This window comes from Astatotilapia calliptera, chromosome 9, assembly GCF_900246225.1.
Source record: "Astatotilapia calliptera chromosome 9, fAstCal1.2, whole genome shotgun sequence".
Lineage (NCBI taxonomy): Eukaryota > Metazoa > Chordata > Actinopteri > Cichliformes > Cichlidae > Astatotilapia > Astatotilapia calliptera.
Window position 1 is genome coordinate 33,383,260 of NC_039310.1, and position 10,863 is coordinate 33,394,122.

Consider the following 10,863-nt stretch of genomic DNA (forward strand, 5'->3'; position numbering starts at 1 on the left):
CAAGTTACTTGAAAAAAGTAATCAGTAATTAGTTACTGATTACTTCCCAAAAAAGTAATCCCGTTACTTTACTGATTACTTATTTTCAAAAGTAATTAATTACTTAGTTACTTAGTTACTTTTTAAAAACACGATTTACAACCTGAAGAGGTGATAAAGTGATAGATCTTTCAGCCCAATTCTACTTTTTCTGCATAATCCATCATACAAAATGTAATCAAATGGAAAAGTCTCTTTTTAAAACTTGTTTTATCAGTTTTAATCTTTTAACTTTATGCATCAAGCAAAAATTTAATTATATGCAACATTCTCTGACTGGAAGAAATTTTTTTAAATATTTAAACCTATTTTCTGCACATTCCAGCACATAAAATATTTTTTTTTTTTTGTGTTTACACTCACTCTTTCAAATAGATGCAAGTAAAACACAGCAGAAAATAAATAAAGTCAAAGACTCAGCGGTCCTGTTGCTCTATTTTCACCTGTATAGCAGGACTGGGGTAGGCGGAGGGTTGCCCTGGTGCAGGTGTGCCGCAGCGGTCAGTGGAAGAATCCGCGAGTTTCTCTGTGAGTTTCCCATTACGTCGTTGTGCACTCGGTGCTTGTTTGGAAGTTTAGGGCTTTTTTTCGCTGTAAAAATAATTTTTCTTCCCACGCACGATGGACGCTAATGTTTTTGTCACTTTTTATGGAATCAAACTCAAAGTAAGGTCAGTACTTCCATGCTTTAAACGCTGCACACTCATGCTCTCTCCCGCACTCGATATATTATTCATTGTTGATCTGCACACAGCTGTTGCCACGAACGTCGCACTCGCTTACGTCATTGTCATGAGACATTCTTGCAAAAAAATCACGGTTTTAGTAACGCAGCGTTCCTACGGGAAAGTAACGGTAATCTAATTACCGTTTTTGCAATAGTAATCCCTTACTTTACTCGTTACTCGAAAAAAGTAATCAGATTACAGTAACGCGTTACTTAACGCGTTACTGCCCATCTCTGATCATCTGCATATCATAGAAGCTTATGTTGACTATTAACCATCGAAATTCCAAATACGTCCGCACCTACACGGGTATGTTTGAAAACGCAGCTGTTTCGTCCACACGTAAACGGCGTTTCGAATCACCAAAAACAGATTTTTTTTAAAACTCATTTTTTTCTGTTTACGTGTGGACAAGGAATACAGAGGTCAAAGGTATGTGCCTTTTTTTCACGTCACGCTGTGCGCCACGTTATTGTTTACAGGAGATGAATTGCAGAATGGCAGGTAGTCAGATTAACAGTATTTTGTCTCTATCTTCAGCTTTTACATTGGTTTTTTTTGTTTTTTCCCCCCCTTTTCATACCGCTCTCCCCCTGCAATGGCTCTGTGACCCCCTAGGGGCGGGCCCCACACTTTGGGAAGGTCTGTCTTAAACAAATAATCCTACTCAACACAATCAAAAGCTTTAGCAGCATCCAGCAATAGGGCCACTTTTGGATATACTGAATCATATATATAATTTTTTCGCCATTACTACTTTTAATCGACCCACGAAGACCCTTGACAAGATTTTTTGGTCAGAATTCAGCAAAGATATGGGGCTCAACCACTTGGGTCTAAAGGGTCTTTCCCAGTTTTAGGAATAAATGTTATAAGTCCAGAGTGCATTGACTGAGGTAATGAGCCTACTTTAAAAGCCTCATTAAAAACATCAAGCAACAGGGGACTTAACATATCCTCAAATGCTCTATAGAAATCCAATGGTAACCCATCTAATCCTGGAGCTTTATTAAGTGGCATACTGTTAATTGCACGGGTAATCTCCTCCACTGTAATTGGAGCATCTATAATCTGCTGGTCAGTAGTAGAAAGCTGTGGCAGGTTTAAATCAGTAAAGAATGCTTCAAATTTCTGTTCATCTAAACTACCTCGTGTAGAATAAAGATTATTGTAAAAATGTTACCGTTTGGTAAATCGGTTTGGCTGAGATTAAAGTTACAGTTTTCACACAGCTGAATAAACGTCAAACAGAAAACTGGTTAAACAGAAGGGTAAGATGGTAGAATTTACTCCAGTGTCCTGCTATTTTTTAGACAGCAAGAAGCAGGAGGCTGAGGTTATTGAACTCCACAGAGGCAATCTGCAAATTTCATTAAAAGTTTAATAAACTGTCAGCTTGTCTTTATTTTTGGTTAGCACATACTTTAAACACTATAAGCTAATGATAATTATATAAGAGCAGATGCATGCTGGTGCAAATAGCAGTTCATTTTCCATCCAATGGATGCATGACGTGATTATCGCAAAAATAATCTAGTCGACTATCAAAAGAATCATTTTTGGCAGCCCTATTAGCCATAACCTGGGCGTGCAAGTGATTTTCTCATCAGCATCAAGTTTCATGTTGTGACAGATCACAAGCCTTTAGAGCTACTTTTAGTCTCCAAGAACTTAGATGAACTACCGCCACGAGTACAAAGACTGAGAATGAGATTACCGTATTTTCACGACCATAAGGCGCACTTAAGTCTTAGATTTTCTTCAAAACGTACGGCACGCCCTATAGCGCAGTGCGCCCTGTGTGTTGTAAGGAGGACGTAGTAGAGAACACCATGAGAACGCTAAAGGGTGAAGTGTCGGCGTTGATCGTATATACCGGACAATCGCACATACCTGTATAAAAGAACAGGTATGTGCATTATGTGGAACATCGTTGTTTTAACAACCCTGAAAATGGCAAAGAGACACGTTTATTAAGCACAGTTTAAACTGAAGGCCATCAGCTATGCGGAGGAACATGGAAATCGAGCAGCGGCGAGAGAATTTAAGATTAACGAATCGATGGTTCGCAAATGGAGGAAGCTAGAAAACGAGCTCCGGCAGGTCAAGAAAACGCAGCTGAGTTTCCGTGGACATAAGGCGAGGTGGCCCGAGTTGGAGGAAAGACTCGAGCGGTGGATCATCGAGCAAAGAGCGAGCGGGAGAAGCGTTTCGACGGTCACCATTCGGCTAAAAGCAGTTTCACTAGCTGAAGAGATGAACATTGAACATTTCCAAGGAGGTCCGTCCTGGTGCTTTCGTTTTATGAAACGGTGCCATTTTCCCATCCGGACCAGGACTACGGTAGCGCAGCAACTTCCAGCGGATTATAAGGAAAAGCTGGCCATCTTCCGCTCCTACTGCAGCAAACACATCGGCGACAAAAACATCCAGCCCAGCCACATCACAAACATGGACGAGGTCCCGCTCACTTTTGACATCCCGGTGAGTCACACTGTGGAGAAGAAGGGGACCAGCACGGTAGCGATACGCACAACGGGGCACGAAAAGTCTTCTTTTACTGTTGTGCTTGGCTGCCATGCTAATGGACAGAAACTGCCGCCTATGGTGATTTTTAAGGGAAAGACTTTGCCTAAAGAGAAGTTTCCAGCAGGAATCATCATTAAGGCAAATGAAAAGGGCTGGATGGATGAGGAAATGATGAAAGACTGGCTGAGGGAGGTGTATGTAAGGAGACCAGGTGGTTTTTTCCACGCATCACCATCGCTCTTAATCTGTGACTCTATGCGTGCCCATCTCACAGCCGATGTGAAAAAACTTGTGAAACAAATGAACTGTGAGCTTGCTGTCATTCTGGGAGGCCTGACAAAGGAACTCCAGCCGCTGGACATCGGTGTGAACCGCCCATTCAAAGTAAGGCTGCGAGCGGCCTGGGAGCGATGGATGACCGATGGAGACCACAGTTTCACTAAGAGTGGGAGGCAGCGCCGGGCGAGTTACGCCACAATTTGCCAATGGATTGTAGATGCTTGGGCTAACATGTCTGCTGGCACTGTTGTTCGAGCTTTCGCAAAAGCCGGCATCATTTCCGAGGAGCCGCACGGCACGGAAAGTGACTCTGACAGTGAAGAAAGTGAACCTGGCATGTTTGATGGAGATTTAGCGCAGCTGTTCAATTCAGACACAGAGGATGAGGACTTCGATGGGTTTGATTGATGATAAAAATGTGAGTACCAAACTTTGTTTTGCTCCTGCTTTATTTTTAAATATGCACACTTGTATGCTTGTGTGTTGTTGATGATGACGATTACCGGTAATAGAAATGTGAGTAAGGTACCGAACTCAGGTTTGCTCCCGCTTTATTTTTAAATACGCATACGGTACTTGTATGCGCCCTATGATCCAGTGCGCCTTATGTGTGTGTTAAATACAGTAATGGCACACATAACTGAGACTGCGCCTTTTAGTACAGTGCGTCTTATGGTCATGAAAATACGGTAATGAGGTTCTCTTTCACCATCTCACATGTCATACACATAGCAACTGCAGACGTGCTGCCAGAGTGCCAGAAAGAGCGTTTTCTAACACGACATTAAGAGATGAAATGGACTTGTATGCACATCAGGCCTTCCTGAAATAGAGGACAGACAACAACAAATAAGACAGCAGCAACACAGAGATGAAACAATAAAACATGTCCAACTCTACTGCAAAATCTTTTTGACTGGAGTAACAGCCAGTATTTGGTTGTAGTGGACTATTTCTCAAGATACACAGAAATACCTGAGCTGTCTTCTAACACATCAGCAGCAATGATTGAACACTTAAAGTCCGTATTTGCACGCCACAGCATACCAACATAATTAAAGTCAGATAATGGCCCACAATTCTCCTCAGAACTCTTCCCAACGTTTGCTCTAGAGTGGGGCTTTGCCCACACCGCTTCCAGCCTGAGATTCCCTCAGAGAAACGGTGAGACTGAAAGAGAAATGAGAACAGTAAAAAGCCTTCTACAGAAAGCAGACCCATCTCTCACCATCATGGCATATTGCACCACACCACTTGCCAATGGACATAGCCCTGCAGAGATTCTAATGGGGAGGAAACTTCGTACCACAGCCCCTATACTTCCATCCTGCCTCAAACCAGGCAGGATAAACATCACTATGCTGAGAGACATAAAAAAGAAAAAAAGAGAGAGAGGAGAGATAGAAACAGTGGAAATGGTTCAACAACAGAGAGCACAAGACCTCACTGGACTACAACCAGGAGATCAAGTTTGGATCTGGGACATGAAAGAAAACGGGACAATATAAAGCAGAGCGGAATTCTCCACGATATTATCTCATTGAGACAATCCCCCACCCACCCAAGTCTCATATACCACCAAGTAACCAAACTACGGAAAGAAGATATCCTAGAAGCCAAATCACAACAACAGTCGCCTTGAGGATTTGGTGCTATATATAAAAAATATAAATATAACTGAATTGAATACTCAGAGGATGGGTGTTATGGTAGGGACTAATTAAATGGTTCATGCAGCACCGTCTGGTTTTTTTTGTTGTGGCCTGCCAATAAAGGGACTCACTATGTTAAGACAGAGCTGTCCTTGTCTCATTAATACTGCTGCTATTATAAACCCCAGATCTACAAAAACAACGTGTTCATCCACAGCAGCTGGACAATAAAGTTTATTGTGACCCTGATACTGCAGCAGATCGCTCTGGTTTCCTGTCATCACTTCAAATAGAAACGAGGCTGTAGAGGTTTGGTGCAGGCAGAAAAACAGCTGCAGGGACAATGAAAAGACTTTTCTGCTGCAACTTCTCCCAGCATGCTGAGCTAATGATTAGTTGGTGTTTTTCTCCAAACACTCTCTCACTCTTCTCTCAACGTGTTCACAATAAACTGTGAACAGACACCGAGGAGAGCAGCAGAAGACCTCATTCAGGAGCTAAACTCAACATGAACTGAACTCACAGTAAAGTTAGCTCGGTGCTTACCTTTAGATGAGCCCACAAACCGAGAGAAACTCCGCGATGAAGCTGCAACTCTTTCCAAACACAGGAAACAGATCAGGGAGCAGAGACCCACGTGGTTCACGCTGATCTCAGCTACGATCCAGGAGACAAGGGTGGGCAGATCGATGCAGATATCGATCAGGACGTTGGTAGTGGTTTATGATCGATACTTTAGTTTGTTTCTCTCCTCTAAGTTCACTGCTTTACTCCCGTTTCATGACAAAGCAGCTCTCTCTGCTCGGCTCCTCTCGTGCACACACACTTTGCTCCGCCCTCTTCTCTTCTTCTTCTTCTTTGTGTTTAACGGCGGTTGGCAACCAACGTAAAGGAGCATTACCGCCTCCTACTGTTCCGGAGTATGGGTCAGACAGTGAGTTTACAATTTGTATCCAAAAAACAAAACAAAAACAAAAATTTCCCAATTCCCCGCTCCTTCAATCTATTCTGCAGAACTTTCCTCTCCACATCATAACCCTTACACCGCAGTATTACATGCTCTACTGTCTCCATCTCCTCCTGGCATACTCCACAAAGCCCCGTCTCATGTTCTCCTATCATCTGTAGTGTTTTATTTAATGCACAATGTCCCAGTCTAAGCCTGGTAATGACCACCTCATCTCTCCTATTACCCCTATACAACCTACTCACTGCCACCTCCCTCTTAAGATGATACAATTGCCTCCCCGTACTCCCTGAATCCCACCGCTTCTGCCACTCCTGAACAACCTGCCTCCAAACAATACCTTTCGCTTCAGATCCGCTGCTTGTAATTTCCATCTCAGTCCTATTTTTAGTCAACGCTCTTTTTGCCAACCTATCCACCTTTTCATTTCCACTGATCCCTACATGAGCTGGCACCCAAAGAAAGTGAATATTGCCACCACAACACCTTATTCTGCTTATAGTCTCCAGAATACTATACAGCATGCCCTGCCTTGTCTTCGAACAAAATGATTGTAGACTTGAAAGAACAGCTGCCGAGTCAGACCACACAACCACCTGCCTGATTTTTGAACACTCTACCCATTTCAATGCTACCAAAATTGCTACCATTTCAACCGAGTACACTGCCAGTCCATCCGAAGTGCGTCTGTTTATTTCAATATTTTTTGACGGGACTGCTATTCCAAACCCTGTACTTCCAGTATCTGGACTTTTAGCACCATCCGTGAACACATGAATACACTCAGGGTATTCATTCAAGCTTCCGCCCTCTTCTTACTGCTCTGCTGTGACTTATTGTTGTGCAGTCACGTGACTCAGCAGCACATTTTAACCACATGGGGTATGTTCCAAAAGTTCCTCCATTCTCCTTTTTCCTAACTTCTTTTCATTGGCCTTGATGAAAACAGCAATTCTTCTTTCTACGATGACAAGGACTCAGGAAAAGCGAAGAGCGCTGCTGAGAATTGGAACAGCCTTACACCCGTCTCTCTGTAACAATGTTACGCCCGGGAAGGACTCTTATGGAGGACTGCAAGAGACACACACATGGAATTAAACAATTCTGTCCTTCAGGTCCTTGAGGTGGTCGAATCGATGTCTATGGTCTTTTGTGTGTATTTTCTGATGTGTAGAACTGAAGAAGCTTCTCGGATGAGAGGTGAAACGTCTTCAAGCAACTTAAAGAAGTCCAGACGCTTTTCTTTGCAAGCTCCTTTGACTACGATGACCTGGATGACTGAGAACCTTCACAGACATTTTCTGGTCTTCTTAGTATCCATTTTAGTGTGGTTTCAGCTAACCAAGAATAAGAATTACGTTGTCTGGAAAATGCAATATTTAGAATTAATAAGCGGAGCTGGACACACCCACTACTTCACTCCATGCAGCCGGAAGCGGAAGTGAATCATTTGTAGTGATGCCGCCTCTTTTAATGACTTTACTCAGGGTTATCTGCAACCGCTGTAAATAGGCAGAAGGCTTTTCACCTGAGTTCTGGTTTGTGCTCAAGAATTTGGCAAAAAGCTCATCCCCATCATCAACAGTGCCATAGGATATGTCAAGATATGTCAAGTTTGCGGACGACACAACGGTGGTGGGTCTCATTAGCAACAGGGATGAGACCGACTACAGAAGTGAGGTGAGACGCCTGGCCACGTGGTGTGTTGACAACAATCTCTCTCTGAATGTGGAGAAGACGAAGGAGATTGTCGTGGACTTCAGGAGAATGCACACCCAACATGCTCCTCTGACCATTGACGGAGCGTCTGTGGAGAGAGTGAGCAGCACCAAGTTCTTGGGTGTGCACATCACAGAGGATCTCTCCTGGACGTACAACACCACAGCACTGGCCAAGAAATCACAGCAGCGTCTCTTCTTTCTCCGCAAACTAAGAAGAGCAGGAGCACCAGCCCCCATCATGTACACTTTCTACAGAGGCACCATCGAGAGCATCCTGTCGAGCTGCATCACTGTGTGGTTTGGAGCCTGCAATGCGTCCTGCCATAGAACCCTCCAACGCATAGTGAGAGCTGCAGAGAGGATCATTGGTGTCTCTCTCCCCTCCCTCCAGGACATTTACAGCACCCGTCTCACTAAAAAAGCCCTTTGCATAGCGGCTGATCCCACGCAACCAATGCAAAGCTTCTTCAAGCTGCTGCCGTCAGGGAGGAGACTGCGGAGTCTCCAGGCCAGGACCAGCAGACTGAAGGACAGCTCCATCCATCAGGCTGTCAGGAAGCTTAACTCCCTCCCGATTCTGCCCCCTCTCCCCTCTCTCCACCACGGTCTCACTGAACTCTGTCACACACACACACACACACACACACACACACACACACACACACACACACACACACACACACACACACACACACACACACACACACTCTCTCTGACTCACTCACTGGCCTGCACCAGTTACCAGTCACTTTGTGGAGCATTGGACTGCCATTACCTCATAAGACTTTGTTGTTACACTATCTCTTACCGTATATTACTAAATCTCCATTTGCACTATTTGCTTATTTGCACTACTCTGCCTGGTTTACACTCAATATCATTTACCCTTACTTGAATATTGTATATTGTATATTGCATAGCTTTCTTGTTATACGTGAAATTGTATTTATTAAAATTTTTACTCTTTAATTATTTTATTTGCATTTTTTAATCACTCTCTTATATTTAAATGTTCATTTGCTATTTCATCTAGGGTTTGAGAGTAACGAAATTTCTATTCTCTGTATGTCCTGTACATGTGGCAGAATTGACAAATAAAGTTGACTTGACTTGACTTGAAAAAGAAGGCTGATATAATCATGAAGCGTTAGGACCACAGTGCTTTGCAATGTCAGCAGTTGGCGGAAGAAGGCTCTCAACTATTTTCGTTACCTTAAGTTTGTCAGATATGGTACGATCTGTGAGGGGGAATTCAACATTGTTGCGCCACGTGTCATAATCAGCTTCGAAAGTAGAGCAAGGGGTTTTCTCCGAGAAGGGCCTTTGCGTGACCTTGAGAAGGCATTTCATTGTTCATAATGACATCCTCAACTACTACTCTCTGTACTTCAGGTGGAGTGAGCTGTTCAGGTGGTAAGTAGATAGTGGTTGTTCTGTGCGAGGCAGTCACCTCTACACTTGGAGAGGATGAGTGAGAGCCATGCTCAGGCGAGTGGGTTGAACCACTGCCCAATTTAACAGGACTTTGATCCTCAATGATGGTTGGTTCATCTCAGTCTGTGTCACTAGTGAACTGCGGATTTTGACTAGGCACTGATGCATTTGGTCCAACTGTGGGGTTACTCTCAGTGGACTTCTTCATTTTGGCCAGCTCACCTAACAAAACCTCAAAATCTGCACCACTCAGTTCGGCAAGACCTTTTAGTTCAGTTAGGTAAGAATGGATTAAACACGAACCCCTGTCTGCAGCATACAGCCAGACAGCAGCTGGATATGATGGACAACACTTGGGTTATGGCTTTGTCTTTTGCAAGGTAAGCTATCCTTAAGGAACTGGACTGGTTCACCTGATTGGAACTCCACAATGGCTGTGTTTTTAAAATGTGCCTCTGTGCTAGTTATTTTAATTACTCTTCCAATGGAACCAAACTACCTTAAGTAATCAATAACCTCATTGTCAACCTCATCACCTGTTACCCTCCTACTAGGACAGAGTTAGGTACTTTGACACCTTCAGTTTGGATTACATCCATGTTCTTATTACTCCAACCCAGAATGTCATTGACAAATGTAATGATTTGACCCAAAAGGCATGAAAGCACCAGTTGCTAAACTTCCAAAAATAAAAGGAATTAAACCTCCTGGCTGGTGCGCCACATTTGTGTAGCACCTCTACTCAGGACCAGTACACTTTCACTTCAAATAGAGACCCTAGACATCTTAATAGGTTCAGAAGGAGGTTTTGTTTTGGAGACTCACAAAAGGAATTGGCTTGGAAATGAACAACTGAGACCTTTATTGCCTCAGTACCATTCATAAACATATACAGCACAATAAACCAAACTGCACACTAATAGTGCATTTTAAAGGTGAATAGATATAAAGCAGAACAAATAAAATAAAGACAGTCGAATGAAAGACTTATACTGAATTGTATCAGAACTCTTTTGAATGAATAAAACGGATGGAAGTATTCCCGTTGTGAAGTTTGAATTGTCCAGTCTGAATTGTCCTTTAAAGTCGTTGAAACCCAAACAGGTGTACTGTAGCGGAAGTGTCAGTGTGCAAACCCTATTATCTGGGATAGGGCTTGTCTGAAATACAGGGATGCTTGAATCAGTTTCTCAGGCAAATCCTACAATCCGATCGCATGGCTGGCCACATCATTTCATGATCATTCAGGATCTCATTTGGGCTGTTCTCGCCGTCAGTGGTTCTCCAGAATCCTTTCTAGTAGTTCAAAAAACCAATCTACACAAACAGTGCAGAACAATGAATTTCTTTTCCATCTTGTGTTCTTAACATGAGCTCATGAACTTCTTTTCCAAATGTATTAATAACAAATGGCATTCCATTTAGCTTTACCAAGTTACAAGAGTTACAGTAACTTGTTTGTACCAGTATCAACTATTTTATCACAATTATATCACAATAAAGAACATCAGCAG